The sequence below is a fragment of the Narcine bancroftii genome, chromosome 12, assembly GCF_036971445.1.
Source record: "Narcine bancroftii isolate sNarBan1 chromosome 12, sNarBan1.hap1, whole genome shotgun sequence".
In the NCBI taxonomy this organism is placed as follows: Eukaryota; Metazoa; Chordata; class Chondrichthyes; order Torpediniformes; family Narcinidae; genus Narcine; species Narcine bancroftii.
Window position 1 is genome coordinate 25259628 of NC_091480.1, and position 14213 is coordinate 25273840.

The following is a 14213-nucleotide window of genomic DNA, read 5'->3' on the forward strand; positions in this document are numbered from 1 at the left end:
TTTTTTGTGCATCCTCCAAGTCAATTCCAAATTCTTTATTTTTTATGTTACTTAGGAGAAAGATCTCTGGATTCTTTGGTATATTGTTTTCTGTTATTTTATTTAATATCTGATTGAGATCATCCCAAAATTTTTCTACTCTCTCACATGTCCAGATTGCATGAATTGTTGTTCCCCTTTCTTTTTTACATCGAAAACATCTATCAGATACTGTTGGGTCCCATTTATTTAACTTTTGCGGTGTAATGTATAGTCTGTGTAACCAATTATATTGTATCATACGCAGCCTCGTATTTATTGTATTTCTCATCGTTCCAGAGCATAGCTTCTCCCATGTTTCCTTTTTTATCTTTATATTTAAATCTTGTTCCCATTTTTGTTTAGTTTTACCATTTGTTTCCTCATTTTCCTTTTCTTGCAGTTTAATATACATATTTTTTATAAATCTTTTGATTAACATTGTATCTGTAATCACATATTCAAGGTTACTTCCCTCTGGTAAACTCAAGTTGCTTCCTAATTTATCTTTCAAGTAGGATCTCAGTTGGTAATATGCCAGCGCTGTATCTCCCGTTATATTGTACTTATCTCTCATTTGTTCAAAGGATAAGAATCTACTTCCTGAAAAACAATTTTCTATTCTTTTAATCCCTTTTTTTTCCCATTTTCTAAAGGCAAGGTTGTCTATTGTAAAAGGGAGTAGCTTATTTTGCGTCAATATTAGTTTTGGTATTTGGTAATTTATTTTATTTCTTTCTACATGTATCTTCTTCCATATATTGAGGAGATGGTGTAATACTGGAGAAGTTCTATGTTGTACCAATTTTTCGTCCCATTTATATAATATGTGTTCAGGTATCTTTTCCCCTATTTTATCTAATTCTAGTCTCGTCCAGTCTGGTTTTTCCCTTGTTTGATAAAAATCTGATAGGTACCTTAATTGTGCGGCTCTATAATAATTTTTGAAGTTTGGCAATTGTAAGCCTCCTTGTTTATACCATTCTGTTAATTTGTCTAGTGCTATCCTCGGTTTCCCCCCTCTCCATAAAAATCTCCTTATTATTTTCTTTAACTCTTTGAAGAATTTTTCTGTCAGTTGTATTGGCAATGCCTGAAATAAGTATAGTATCCTTGGAAAAATGTTCATTTTAATACAGTTTATCCTTCCTATCAGTGTTAGTGGTAGCTCTTTCCAATGCTCTAAATCGTCCTGTAGTTTTTTCATTAGTGGATTGTAATTGAGTTTATATAATTGGCCTAGATTTTTGTTTATTTGCACACCTAGGTATCTTATTGCCTGCGTTTGCCATCTGAATGGGGATTCCTCCTTAAATTTTGAGAAATCCGCGTTATTCATAGGCATTGCTTCACTTTTATTTACGTTTATCTTGTATCCCGACACTTCTCCATATTCCTTCAATTTCTTATATAGTTCTTTTATTGATAGTTCTGGTTCTGTTAAGTACACTATCACATCATCCGCAAACAGACTGATTTTATATTCCCTGTCTTTTATTTTTATTCCTTTTATATTATTATCTCTTCTTATCGATTCTGCTAGTGGTTCTATAGCTAGCGCAAACAATAATGGTGATAGTGGGCATCCCTGCCGCGTTGACCTGCTTAAGTTAAATTGCTTTGATACATGTCCATTTACTGTCACTTTCGCTAACGGTCCCTTATATAATGCTTTAATCCAATTAATATACTTCTCCGGTAAACTGAATTTTTGCAATACTTTGAACAAGTAATTCCATTCTACTCTGTCGAAGGCCTTCTCTGCGTCTAAAGCAACTGCTACTGCCGGTGCTTTATTTCCTTCTACTGCATGAATTAAGTTAATAAATTTACAAATATTGTCTGTTGTGCGTCTTTTTTTGATAAATCCAGTTTGGTCTAAATTTACCATTTTCGGTACCTGTTCTGCTAATCTGTTCGCTAATAGTTTAGCTATTATCTTATAATCTGTGTTTAGCAAAGATATTGGTCTATATGACGCTGGTGAGAGTGGATCTTTCCCTTGTTTTAGTATCACTGTAATTATTGCTGTTTTACATGAATCTGGTAAGTTTTGTGTCTCATCAATCTGGTTGATTACATCCAGGAGGGGCGGTATTATTAGGTCTTTAAATGTTTTGTAGAATTCTATTGGGAGTCCATCCTCTCCTGGTGTCTTATTATTTGGTAAATTTTTTATTATCTCTTGTATTTCTACTGTTCCAAATGGTTCTGTTAATTTATTTTGTTCCTCTATTTGTAGTTTTGGTAGTTCAATTTTAGTCAAAAATTCATGTATTTTCCCTTCTTTCCCTTCGTTTTCGGTTCGGTATAATTGTTCATAGAATTCTCTGAAGTTTTCCTTAATTTCTTTTGGATTATATGTAATTTGTTTGTCTTTTTTCCTTGTTGCCAATACCGTTTTCTTAGTTTGCTCTGTCTTAAGCTGCCATGCTAGGATTTTGTGTGTTTTTTCCCCTAGTTCATAATATTTCTGTTTTGTCTTCATTATATTCTTCTCCACCTTATATGTTTGTAATGTTTCATATTTTATTTTTTTATCCGCCAATTCTCTTCTTTTGGTTGTATCTTCCTTTATTGCTAATTTTTTTTCTATGTTTATTATTTCCCTTTCCAACTGCTCTGTTTCCTGATTATAGTCCTTCTTCATCTTGGTTGCATAACTTATTATTTGCCCTCTAATGAATGCTTTCATTGCGTCCCATAGTATAAACTTATCTTCCACTGATTCCGTATTTACTTCAAAGTACATTTTTAATTGTTTTTCAATAAATTCTCTAAAATCCTGTCTTTTAAGTAGCATGGGGTTTAATCTCCATCTATACATTCTTGGAGGGATGTCTTCTAGCTCTATTGCCAATAACAGGGGTGAGTGGTCCGATAATAGTCTAGCTTTATATTCCGTTTTCCTAACTCTCCCTTGTATGTGGGCTGATAACAGGAATAGGTCTATCCTTGAGTATGTTTTATGTCTAGTCGAGTAGTATGAGTATTCCTTTTCTTTTGGGTTTTGTTTCCTCCATATGTCCACAAGTTTCATTTCTTGCATTGATTTAATTATAAATTTGGTTACTTTGTTCTTCCTGTTAATTTTTTTCCCCGTTTTATCCATATTTGGATCCAAATTCAGATTGAAATCCCCTCCTATTAGTATGTTCCCTTGCGTATTAGCTACCTTCAAAAAGATATCTTGCATAAACTTTTGATCTTCTTCGTTAGGTGAATATATATTAAGTAGATTCCAAAGCTCTGAATATATCTGACATTTTATCATAACATATCTCCCTGCTGGATCTATTATTTCCTCTTCTATTTTAAATGGCACATTTTTGCTAATTAATATAGCCACTCCTCTTGCTTTTGAATTATACGATGCTGCTGTTACATGTCCTACCCAATCTCTCTTTAATTTCTTGTGCTCCAATTCAGTTAAATGTGTTTCTTGGACAAATGCTATATCTATTTTTTCCTTTTTCAGTAAATTTAGTAGTTTCTTCCTTTTAATTTGGTTATGTATTCCATTAATATTTAGAGTCATATAGTTCAGCGTAGCCATTTTATATTTTGTTTATCTTCTCTTTCTGTTTTTCCATCATTACCTTTCCTCCTTTTCCATTTCTGTTTTCTTATTTTCAACTCTTTACCAGACAACATTCCTACAACATCCAACATTTTCCTTATTCTCCTATTTCTATCTTCTTTATCCCCAATCTCCCCTTCCCCTCCTGAGTTGCCCTTTATCCCTTGTCGGACAACCACATCTCCCCTCTCCATTTGGATTTGCGAATCCACTCGCAAGCGTCAACTGATTTTGCAGTGACCGCTCTTTTCCCCCCACCCAGCCCCCCCCAGAAAAGATTTCGTTTTTTATATGTCACAAAGGTCACTCTTTTAGTTCCCTCCTTATTCTCTCTATTCCATTACCTTCCCTTATTAATTCTTGTCTATACTTTCTATGTTTTCCTCTAATTACAGATACTTTCACATATGCCCGTTGTCTCTATTCACTCTTATACCTCTTTACCCGCATACATATCAATCGTGGTCATTTTTACCCTCTTTACCCGTCTTCATCCCTCAGTCTATTTTTGTCTTTACCCACATACCTATCAATCGTGATAATTTTTGCTCTCATTACCCGTCTTCATCCCTCAGTCTATTTTTGTAATTGTTCTGCAAATTTTCGTGCTTCTTCTGGATCCGAGAATAGTCTGTTTTGTTGTCCTGGAATAAATATTTTCAATACCGCAGGATGCTTCAGTGTAAATTTATATCCTTTCTTCCATAAAATCGCTTTTGCTGCATTGAACTCTTTTCTTTTCTTTAGGAGTTCAAAGCTTATATCTGGATAAATGAAGATTTTTTGCCCTTTATACTCCAGTGGTTTGTTGCCCTCTCTTACTTTTTCCATTGTCTTCTCCAGCACCTTTTCTCTTGTAGTATATCTTAGGAATTTTACTACAATAGATCTTGGTTTTTGTTGTGGTTGTGGTTTAGGGGCCAATGCTCTATGTGCCCTTTCTATTTCCATTTCTTGCTGTAGTTCTGGACATCCTAGGGCCTTAGGGATCCATTCTTTTATAAACTCCCTCATATTCTTGCCTTCTACATCTTCCTTAAGGCCCACTATCTTTATGTTATTTCTTCTGTTATAATTTTCCATTATATCTATTTTTTGGGCTAGTAATTCTTGTGTCTCTTTAGTTTTTTTATTAGATTCCTCCAATTTCTTTTTTAAGTCTTCTACCTCCATTTCTGCTGCTATTGCCCGTTCTTCCATCTTGTCCATTTTTTTCCCCATTTCTGTTAAGGTCATATCCATTTTATTTATTTTCTTTTCTGTGTTGTTTATTCTTCTTCTTAAATCATTGAATTCCTGTGTTTGCCATTCTTTAAATGACTCCATGTATCCTCTAACAAGAGCAAGTACCTCCTTTACCTTGCCTATCTTTTCTTCTTCTATTTCCCTGTACTCTTCCTCTTCTTCTTCCTCTAGGTTGACCATCTGTTGTTTCTTTGCTGCCCTTTCCTCCTCTTCTTTCTTGTTTCCATTGTCTTCTGTGGTGTCTTCTTGCTGCAGGTGTTCTGCAGCTGTCGTTGCCGGCTGTGGAGATCGACTCCCCAGCTGGTCCCCCCTCCCGTCGGTGTGTTTTTTTGTATGCGCATCGCGCATGCGCGAGGAGTCGCGCATGCGCGGTTGCGCACTTTTACTCGGCTCTGTGAGCCATTGTTGTAGTTCTCTTTCTACCGACCTGAGGTAGTGGGGTCTTCTCTCCACAGCGGGCCTCTTCGGACAGGTAAGGCCTTCACCTTTTTCCTCCGTTGTCTTCTCTTCCTCTCTTCTTTCCGTTGATTTTGATTTTTCTCCTTTTGTCTCCATCTTCTTTCCACCTTTATACTCACTTTCCTTTAACTTGTATTTCTGTGCCTTTGTATTTTCTCTGGTTTTTCCCGACTTTTCTGGAGAGGGCTGGAGTTCACCGTCCGGCCACTACTCCATCACGTGACTCCCCCCAAATTTGCCAGGGTTTCTGATGTCATACCAAACCTACGCAAACTCCCAAGGAAGTAGAGGCGCTGACATGCTTTCTTCACGATGCCATTAGTGTATTGGTTACAGGAAAGATCCTCTGAGATGGTGACTCCCAAGTGGCAGCAAGGTTGGCATAGCAGTTAATTCAATGCTGTTAAATAGCCAGCATTCAGGACCAGGGTTCAAATCCCACCATGTCTGTAAGGAGTTTGTACTTTTCCCCATGTCTACATGGGTTTCATCTGGAGCCTCTGGTTTCCTCCCACTGTTCGAATCGTATAGTGGTTGTACATCAACTGGGTGCAATTGGTTGGCATGGGCTCGTGGGCTGAAATGGCCAGTTACCATGCTGTATATCTAAATTTAATTTAAAATTTAAATGTGAAAGTATTATTACACTATATTGATACCAGAAAATATTAGGATGTTAATCTGGCAATGTTGTACCCTAAACTTTTTCAATGGCTCAGCATTCTGACCGATGAAAACAGGGCAATTGAACAAAATCAAATATTGGGAATCATATCGAACACAGAGGCAGAAAGGAGAGAAGAGGGAATTAAAGAAAAGATAGGAGAATACATGCTCAAGAATTCGGCAGAAGAGAACATCATCTCACAGTGTTTAAAAACTGCCATGGTGTCAGCTTCTGATTAAATTGGATTTTTTTTAAATCAAGCCTCTGGGCTCAGCTCTTTTTGTTATAAACAAGTTGATGAATTGCCCTTGCCTGGCTTAATCACTGGGTAGTTGTATCCAAAGTTCGGGAGGAGAGAAGAATTGTGGACATTTTAGGTCAAGACCCTGAATCAAGACTCAAAGTGGAGGAAGATGGCCAGGAAAACGAAGAGAGGGGAAGGGACTGGGCTGGAGTCAGTCAGTGATTGGTGGACCAAGGATAAGTGAAGGATGGCAGGCAGATGGGTAGAAGAGAAGGGCTATTATAAATTTTGAACAATATTTTCTAAATGACCATACCTTGCTTAAATACATAAATATGGTAAAATATAGAAAAATAAGCAAAAACCTGAAATTCTTAACATCCTGGTTGAAAATAAATGACCCTATTCAAATAAATGGGATTCACTGTTGGTATTCCAACCATGACTGCTGTAAAACACCGAAATCTGATTCAAGGTGCATCCAACTCTTCAGCTTGTGACATGGTGAATTGAAATCTACAGCGAGTCAAGCTGCAGGGCAGCTGCCCCAGCACCAAACCTTCACCATGGTCCCAACCACCACGATTGCACTGTTCAGGCACAAAGGATAAGAAACCCTGGATACTGGGGGAAAGGAACGCACCATTTCCCAACCAAACCACTGTCCACATCAGTGCTCACCATGCAAAACAGGCTGCTGAACACATATCATTTTGATTCCATTCCAGGCAGTCATTCAAAAGTCCACTGGATGAATGGTGGAATGAATGGGTTTAGAAAACATGTTTTTCCTCAGTTGGACTGTTTCCCAACATTCCCATCAAGGATCAAACATGGAGGGGAGTCATGTGATGGAGTAGTGGCTGGTCGAGTGAAACCAGCCCTCTCCAGAGAAAAGAAAAGTTTGAAAAAACAGAGCTCAATAAAGATAAAATACAGGAAAAGAAAGATAAAGTTACAGAGAAGAGACAGAATATGGCAACCAAAAGAGAAAAAGTAAGAATAACAGAGAAAAGGGAAGAAGGAAAATCACTGGAGAAGAAAGAAGGCCTTACCTGCACGTCAGAGCAGAGAGCCACCATGGAGAGGAGCAGCCAATCTCCTATGTTGGTGAGTCCTCAGAGGAGCGGTGTACTCCCGACCGGTGGGCTTCAAAAATGGCTCTCAGAGCCAAGAAGAGGTGAGCAACTGTGCATGCGTGAAGAGTTGCGCATGTGCAGTGCGCAAGTAAAAGAAAAGGTTAATGCTGGCGGGAGGGGGACTCAGCTGAGGAGCGGCCAGCTGAGAGATGCCCAGTATCGGGGCGTTCGGCTGGGGGAAGCAAACAAGAAAGAAGAAGAGTGGTGAGAAAGAGAATGAAGGGCGGGAAGAGGATGAGCGGCAACGGGGCGACCGGCAGGGGGATGACCTGCGGCAGGATGCCCAGCAGTGGGTCGGCCTGCAGCGGGAGGCCCAACAACGGGTCAAGCTGCAGCAGGAGGCCCAACAGCAGGAGAAACAGCAGCTGGAGGCCCAGCAAGGATATAGAAGCAGCTCACCAGAGAAGGATGAAGATACCCAGATACAGAGAAGATGACACAGACATAGATACAGACACAGAAGAAGAGGAGGAGGAAGAAGACCAAGAATTTCAAAGGAAAGAAGAAGGTAAAATAGGACAAAATTTAGATAAAGCCTTTTTTGAAGAACAAATGAGGTCATTAAAAGAATGGCCATCATTAGAATTTAGTTCAATCAAAAGGAAAATTAAAAGAGCTGAAGACAGAATGCAAAGCTTAGAGTTGGTCATGACTGAAATAGGGAAAAGAGTAAAAAATGTGGAGGAACGAGAAGCTGCTGTAGAAATGGAGATAAATGATTTAAGAGTTAAGTTGGAAGAGAGCGGAAAAAAAATTAAAGAGCCACAAATTTTATTATCACAAAAAAATTGATGTATTGGAAAATTACAGTAGGCGAAACAACATAAAAATAGTGGGCCTGAAAGAAGGCAAAGAAGGGTCAGATATGAAAGAATTTATAAAAGGATGGATCCCGAAGGTGTTGGGAACAACAGATTCACATGAAGAAATAGAAATCGAAAAAGTGCATAGTGCACTAGTACTGAAACCGCCACCACATCAAAAACCGAGATCCATATTGGTAAAACATATCGATATACGACAAGAGAGAACATACTGGAGCAGGCAAGAAAGAAGGTTAGAGAAGACAATAAGCCATTGGAATATAAGGGCCAAAAAATATTTTTTTACCCGGACATAAGCTTTGAACTTTTAAAGAAGAGGAAGGAATTCACCACGGCGAAACAATCTTATGGAAGAAAGGTTATAACTTTATATTAAGACATCCAGCAGTACTCAAAGTATTTATTCCTGGGGAACGGAATAGACTGTTCTCGGACCCAAAGATAGCCCAAGAATTTGCTGAACATTTGCAGGACAGGAGAAGAGAGGAGGAGGTATGACAAGAAGGCAAGAAAATACACAAAAATATGTAAAAATATAAACTAAAGATCATGTATTTATAAAGATTTAAAGATGGATAAGAGAAGGGGAAGAAGGGGAAAAAAAGAGAGAGCTTTGTTATATGTATATGAAAATAGTGTTCTCTGTGGGGGGCTGGGGAATAATGGTCACTGCGAAATCAGTTGACGCTTGCAAGTAAGTTCGCAAACCGAATGGAAAGGGGAGTTGTGGTTGCCGTCAAGGGACAAGGGGCAGTCCAAGGAGGGGAGGTTCATTTGGGGGTTAAAGGGTTATTGCTTGTGGGGATTGTTGGGGTATTTCATGTCTTAAGTGCATTGTCATATATTGAGATTAAAAAGGAAAACTTAAAAAACAGTAATGTAAAAAAAAGGGGATGAAGGTGGTGAAGAGGCCGAAAAGAAGTGAAAATAAAGATACAAGATGGCCACGTTCAACTATATGACTATAAACATTAACGGAATATATAACCAAGTTTAAGTGTATCCCAATGGAAAAAAAAATCATATTTAATTTAAAAGACAAAGTTACAATGTTTGAAAAAGCCTGGGAACCATATTTGGAACATAACAGAAAGAGCTGGCCTCGGACCACCACCACCACCTAAAATTATAAGAAGATAAACCTGATCAGATTTAATGTGTATAAGTAGATGATACGTCTTTTTTGTTTGTATTCCTTTTGTATAAAGATATTGTTACAATATTTACTGTTTTTGGAAGGGGTGGGAAGGGGGAAGGGAGGGATGGGAGAAAAAAAAGAGAAAATGTCACTGTGAATATTTAAAGAGATGCATCTGTAAATATATTGGTTGATATGGTTCATAGTGCGATAAATAAAGAATTACAAAAAAAAAGGATCAAACATGAATAACCATTTGTAAAGAAAGGTGCATGAACTAATTCAAGGTCTGTGAAATCTGATGATTTCAGAAGAGCAGGAGGGAAAATGCTTTTTTTTTTAAAAACGCATCGACCATGTAAACATCTATTGGACATACTTTGTTTTGAAAGTACAAGATTTGTATTTTAACAATGCAGAGTCTGATTAAGAACATTCAACTGAGTGCATCACTGCACATGTCCATTTCATGCACACATATCACTGCATCCAAATAAAAGTCATAATCTTTGTTGAAATGTTTAGCACCCATGTTGATTTGGGCTATGCTTCATCACATTTTTCAATATTTGATAATCCGCTATCTTGTGATCAATCCAAATCTAATCTGATTTGTGTCAGAGCAGCCATTTTAAAAACAGAGTCATTTATATAAATAACCCCTGTGAAAGTCTGTGGAAAAAGAATATTTGACACCTATCAGTCAACCACAATTATCTATTCACCAACATGGTGAGGCATGGGAGCCTGTAAAAGAAGTGGGCCAGGTGGATTAAGAATCCAATTTTTATCAAATGATCCATTTCATTATTTTTTGCACCTTATTTTCTTTTGATCGTTTACTTTGGAACAACTGGCATTTACATACACATACCTACCTACTGTGAGTGCAGGTATGCCAGAGGTTGAATGCAAGGATCTGAAGATATGGATTAGAACGCCTCACTTGCAATTCTGATTCAAGTTTACATGAGCACAAGGAAAGCATTGGCAGATTGTTCAATCAGAAGCTTCAGTTTAATTTCAACAATGGCTTCAAACAATCGAACTTTTCAGTGGGAGTCATCAAAAAAGCAATTAAGCACAAGAACTTTCCAAGTAAATTTTCTCTCCATTGACTCAATAGAGCTTTGGGGTCACAGTCGAAACCTTCCTACTCTGAACCACAACAAAGCAGGCAGTGGACATTGCGATTAGATCACAGGCTGCCATTTTAAATCAGATCACAGTGACTCAGTGAATACACAAAATTGCTGGAGAAACTCAGCCGATTCCACAGCATCCAGAGGAGTATATAACCAATATTTCAGTCCTTTGCCGTGCCTTGACGAAGGGCTCAGGCGTGAAATGGCGCTAATATATCTTTGCCTTCTCTGGATGCTGTGGGACCTTCTGTGTTTCTCCATCAATGTTATGTATTTACTATAATTACAGCATCTGCAGACTTTCACTCTCAGTGCCTCTGGCAAGTTTAATGTCTGTGGTAGAAGTGTTCATTTCTGGTACTAAACCAGACTAAGTGAGGATTGCCTTCTTTCACTCTCCAATTGCTAACTGGTGTCTTGCACGTTGAATAACTAAGATTTGAACAAGTCTTTCCCAATGGTTAATAATTTTTTGTTACCTTTAGTGTAACAACATTTCATTGTTTTCATCACAACAATTTCTTTAACATAATGTATGGAGAAAATTGCCTGAATTACAACTACTGTAATAAAAAAGGCACTTTGCAGTAAATATCATGCATTCAATTTACCTGATACTTGATGTTGCAAACTTGAATTGGCACAGCTTGATTGAATCATTTGTTACAGGAGGGATTCTGCCATGATTCTCAACAGGAAGAGTTCAAGTCTCTTATTGCCATCAATATACACATGAAAGTGTTTTGGCCAGGCTCGGTGGGATAAGTGGTGGGATGCTTTCTGGAGGTGGTCTTTGTATTTTAAGGGATGGAAGACCAATAAATAAGGTATCAGGAAGACTTTGGACGATAATCTCACATCAAAATTAAAAATAAGTGTATTTAATTTTGAGATGTAGGGTGGAGGCAGTTTGGAAGGGGAGCATAAATTCTTATTCTACTGTTATGTGTTATTGAACTTCTTTCTGTTGCTTTTTGGTCTGTATGCATGGTCCCCTGCTCCACTCATGACTGTATTGCCAAGTTCGACTCCAACTCAATCTGCACATCCAGTGACAACAATGTTGAGTCAGAATATCAACTGAGAATCTGTCAGAACAACAATCTTCCTTTCACCAAGACCAAGGAGCTAATTGTTGATTTTAGGAAGGAGAGGCTGAGAGGCCATGCACTGGTCTACATTGATGGGATGGAGGTGGAGAGGGTTAGAGCCTTCACACTTTTAGGAGTCCACATTTCATAAGATCTCTCCTGTAGCCAACACATTACAGCAACTATGAAGGAGGAACTTTCGAAGGAGTCTGAGGAGATTTGGCATGTTGTTGGATACACTCTCAAACTTCTACTGGTGCACCATGGGAAGTATACTAGCTGGGCATTCATTGCCTGGTTTGGTAATTCAACAGAGCTAGGTCCACCACAGGCCCCTACCTCCGATGCATTAAATACATCAAAATGAGACGCTGCCTCAAGAAGGCAGCCAACATCACAAAGGCTCCCAGCCACCTTGGCCTCAATCTCAAACTCACCTCACTGCTAAATGGCACTAGGTACAGAAATTCGAAGACCAACTCTTTTAGGTTCAGATGTCTATTTCCAACAGCTATCGAGAACTTGAAACACCCCTTGTTACATTAATCATGGACTGTTCAGATGCCATAAAAGAATTGTCTGCAATGCTCTAAAGTTTTTTTGCACTGAATATTTATTAATATAATGTATATAGCCGCCATTTCAGGCCTGACCTGTATTTACCTCCTATAGACCCTGCAAGACAGGATGAAGAGCTGGTTGATGCTGCTCGCCATTGGGTTGACTCTAATAGCTCCTCCAGAATGTCTGTGTGTTTAACGAAAATCACGATATCTGCAAACTTCCATGTTTCACTTCTCCTAGCAAGTTTGTCTCTTGAGCCTTTGATTTCTGTTTATTCCCTTCATAAACCAAGACCAATTTGGAAAACATTGGATTGATCACCCACCAGTGGGTTTTGCGGTAGGTGAAAGTATGGTTATTGCAATAGTGATCTATCCATAGGAGCTGCAAGCTCAATAGATCTCCAAAGCAGAGAAGTATTTTTTTATAATATTGAAGGAACACCTTTAAAAAGGATCAATGGGAAGCTTTAAAATGAATAAGGTAATTCAGCAAAATTATTTTGGCTTAATTCTTTTAAGCCAAAGCTCTTCATTTAGTTTCGTTATCACTCAGCAAATGCTTCAATATACAGTAGAACTCCTGGTATCTGCCACTGGCAGCCTCAACCAGCAAAAACAATCAAGCAAAATAAATTTAAAAAAATTAAAATAAGAATAAAATAACAGGTAAAAATATGCACTTTAGAATTGTAGAAGTATTATATTCTTTGTGGTAACACATAAACCTTTGGTGAAGATGAGAGCAAATATTCGGCTGGAAGAATGCCTTGGCTGTGCTTTGCTCATCGTAGCTGTTTGAATAAAATTGTATCAAAAAGCAGTGGCGTTGCCAAGGATGAAGAGCTAATTGATGCCACTCATCTTTGGGTTGACCCTCTTATAGAGTCTCCTTATCACTGTTACGTAAGAATTGCCCAAGTCAGAGGGCTTATCTATAAACTTGGGGGAGGGTTAATTATCTAAAATGTTAATGCTTGTCTTTCAGGTGCCTCCCTGGAGGGGGAGAAACCTGCAGATGCACCAGTGGCTAAATGTTTCAAAGAATGTGACCAAAAATAAAGTGAAATGCTTTAAGGTTTATATAACTTGGCTGAATGGTGCACCAACAACAACCTTTCACTCAATGTCACCAAAATTAAGGAGCTGATTGTTGACTTCAGGAAAGGAAAGCCAGAGGTCTACAATCCAGTGATCATTGGGGGACCAGAGGTGGAGAGGGTGAGCAAATTTAAGTTCTTGGGTCACTATCTCAGATGATCTTTCCTAGACCCAACACACCAGTGGCATCATGAAGAAATCACATCAGCTCCTCTACTTCCTCAGTAGTTTGTGGAGGTTTGGTACGACACCAGAAACCCTTGCAAATTTGTACAGAGGTGTGATGGAAAGTGTGTTGATTGGCTGCAGCATGGTCTTGTATGGAGGCACCAATACCCCTGAGCGTAAAGCCCTTCAAAAGGTAGTGGATACAGCCCAGGACATCACAGGAAAACCCTTCCCATTATTGAGAACATTTACAGGGAACGCTGCTGTCGGATAGCAGCAATAATCATCTAAGATCAACACCTCCCAGCACCTGCTCTGTTCTCGCTGCTGCCATCAGGAAAGAGGTATAGGTGCTACAAGATTCACACCACCAGGTTCAGGAACAGCTGCTACCCCTCTATCATCAGTCTCAATGACAAACTCAGAGGCTCATTATTATTCTCTCTGTATTGCACATTTAGCTTGTTTACATTCATTATCTGTTTACAGTTATTTATTTGTTTACATGTATACACTGTCTACTGTTTGTTTTTGTACTGCCAATACTGCCGTGCCCGCAGAGAAAAAAAAATTAGGGTTGTATGTGATGTCATGGATGTACTTTGACAATAAATCTGAAATCTGAATCTGAATATTCAAGCAAGCGAAGTTTGTTCGGTGGAAGTACGGTATAGTAATTTTTGTCTTTTAAACTGCTTATTTTTAATGCAGGTGTATTAGTTAGGCATTGCAAAGAAAGTCTCAAGCAACCGGAAAAATACACTTATCCGGCATCTACCAATCCCCTTAGGTGCCAAATACCAGGGGTTTTTCTGTAGATGGTAACTTTAA

General features: G+C 38.4%; 2 protein-coding genes across 3 annotated transcripts in view; one reads left to right on the forward strand and one right to left on the reverse strand.

Annotated features, from left to right (window-relative positions):
* The window catches only part of LOC138747073 (probable G-protein coupled receptor 146), a 110566-nt gene extending 96593 nt beyond the window's left edge, over positions 1–13973 (forward strand). The window contains exon 4 of the transcript XR_011347297.1: positions 12223–13973. The gene's annotated coding sequence lies outside the window, so the exon portion shown is untranslated. The remainder of the gene's footprint in view (positions 1–12222) is intronic.
* Positions 1–14213, reverse strand: part of LOC138747075 (uncharacterized protein C7orf50 homolog) — a 250789-nt gene that overhangs the window by 122017 nt on the left and 114559 nt on the right. The window lies entirely within an intron of this gene.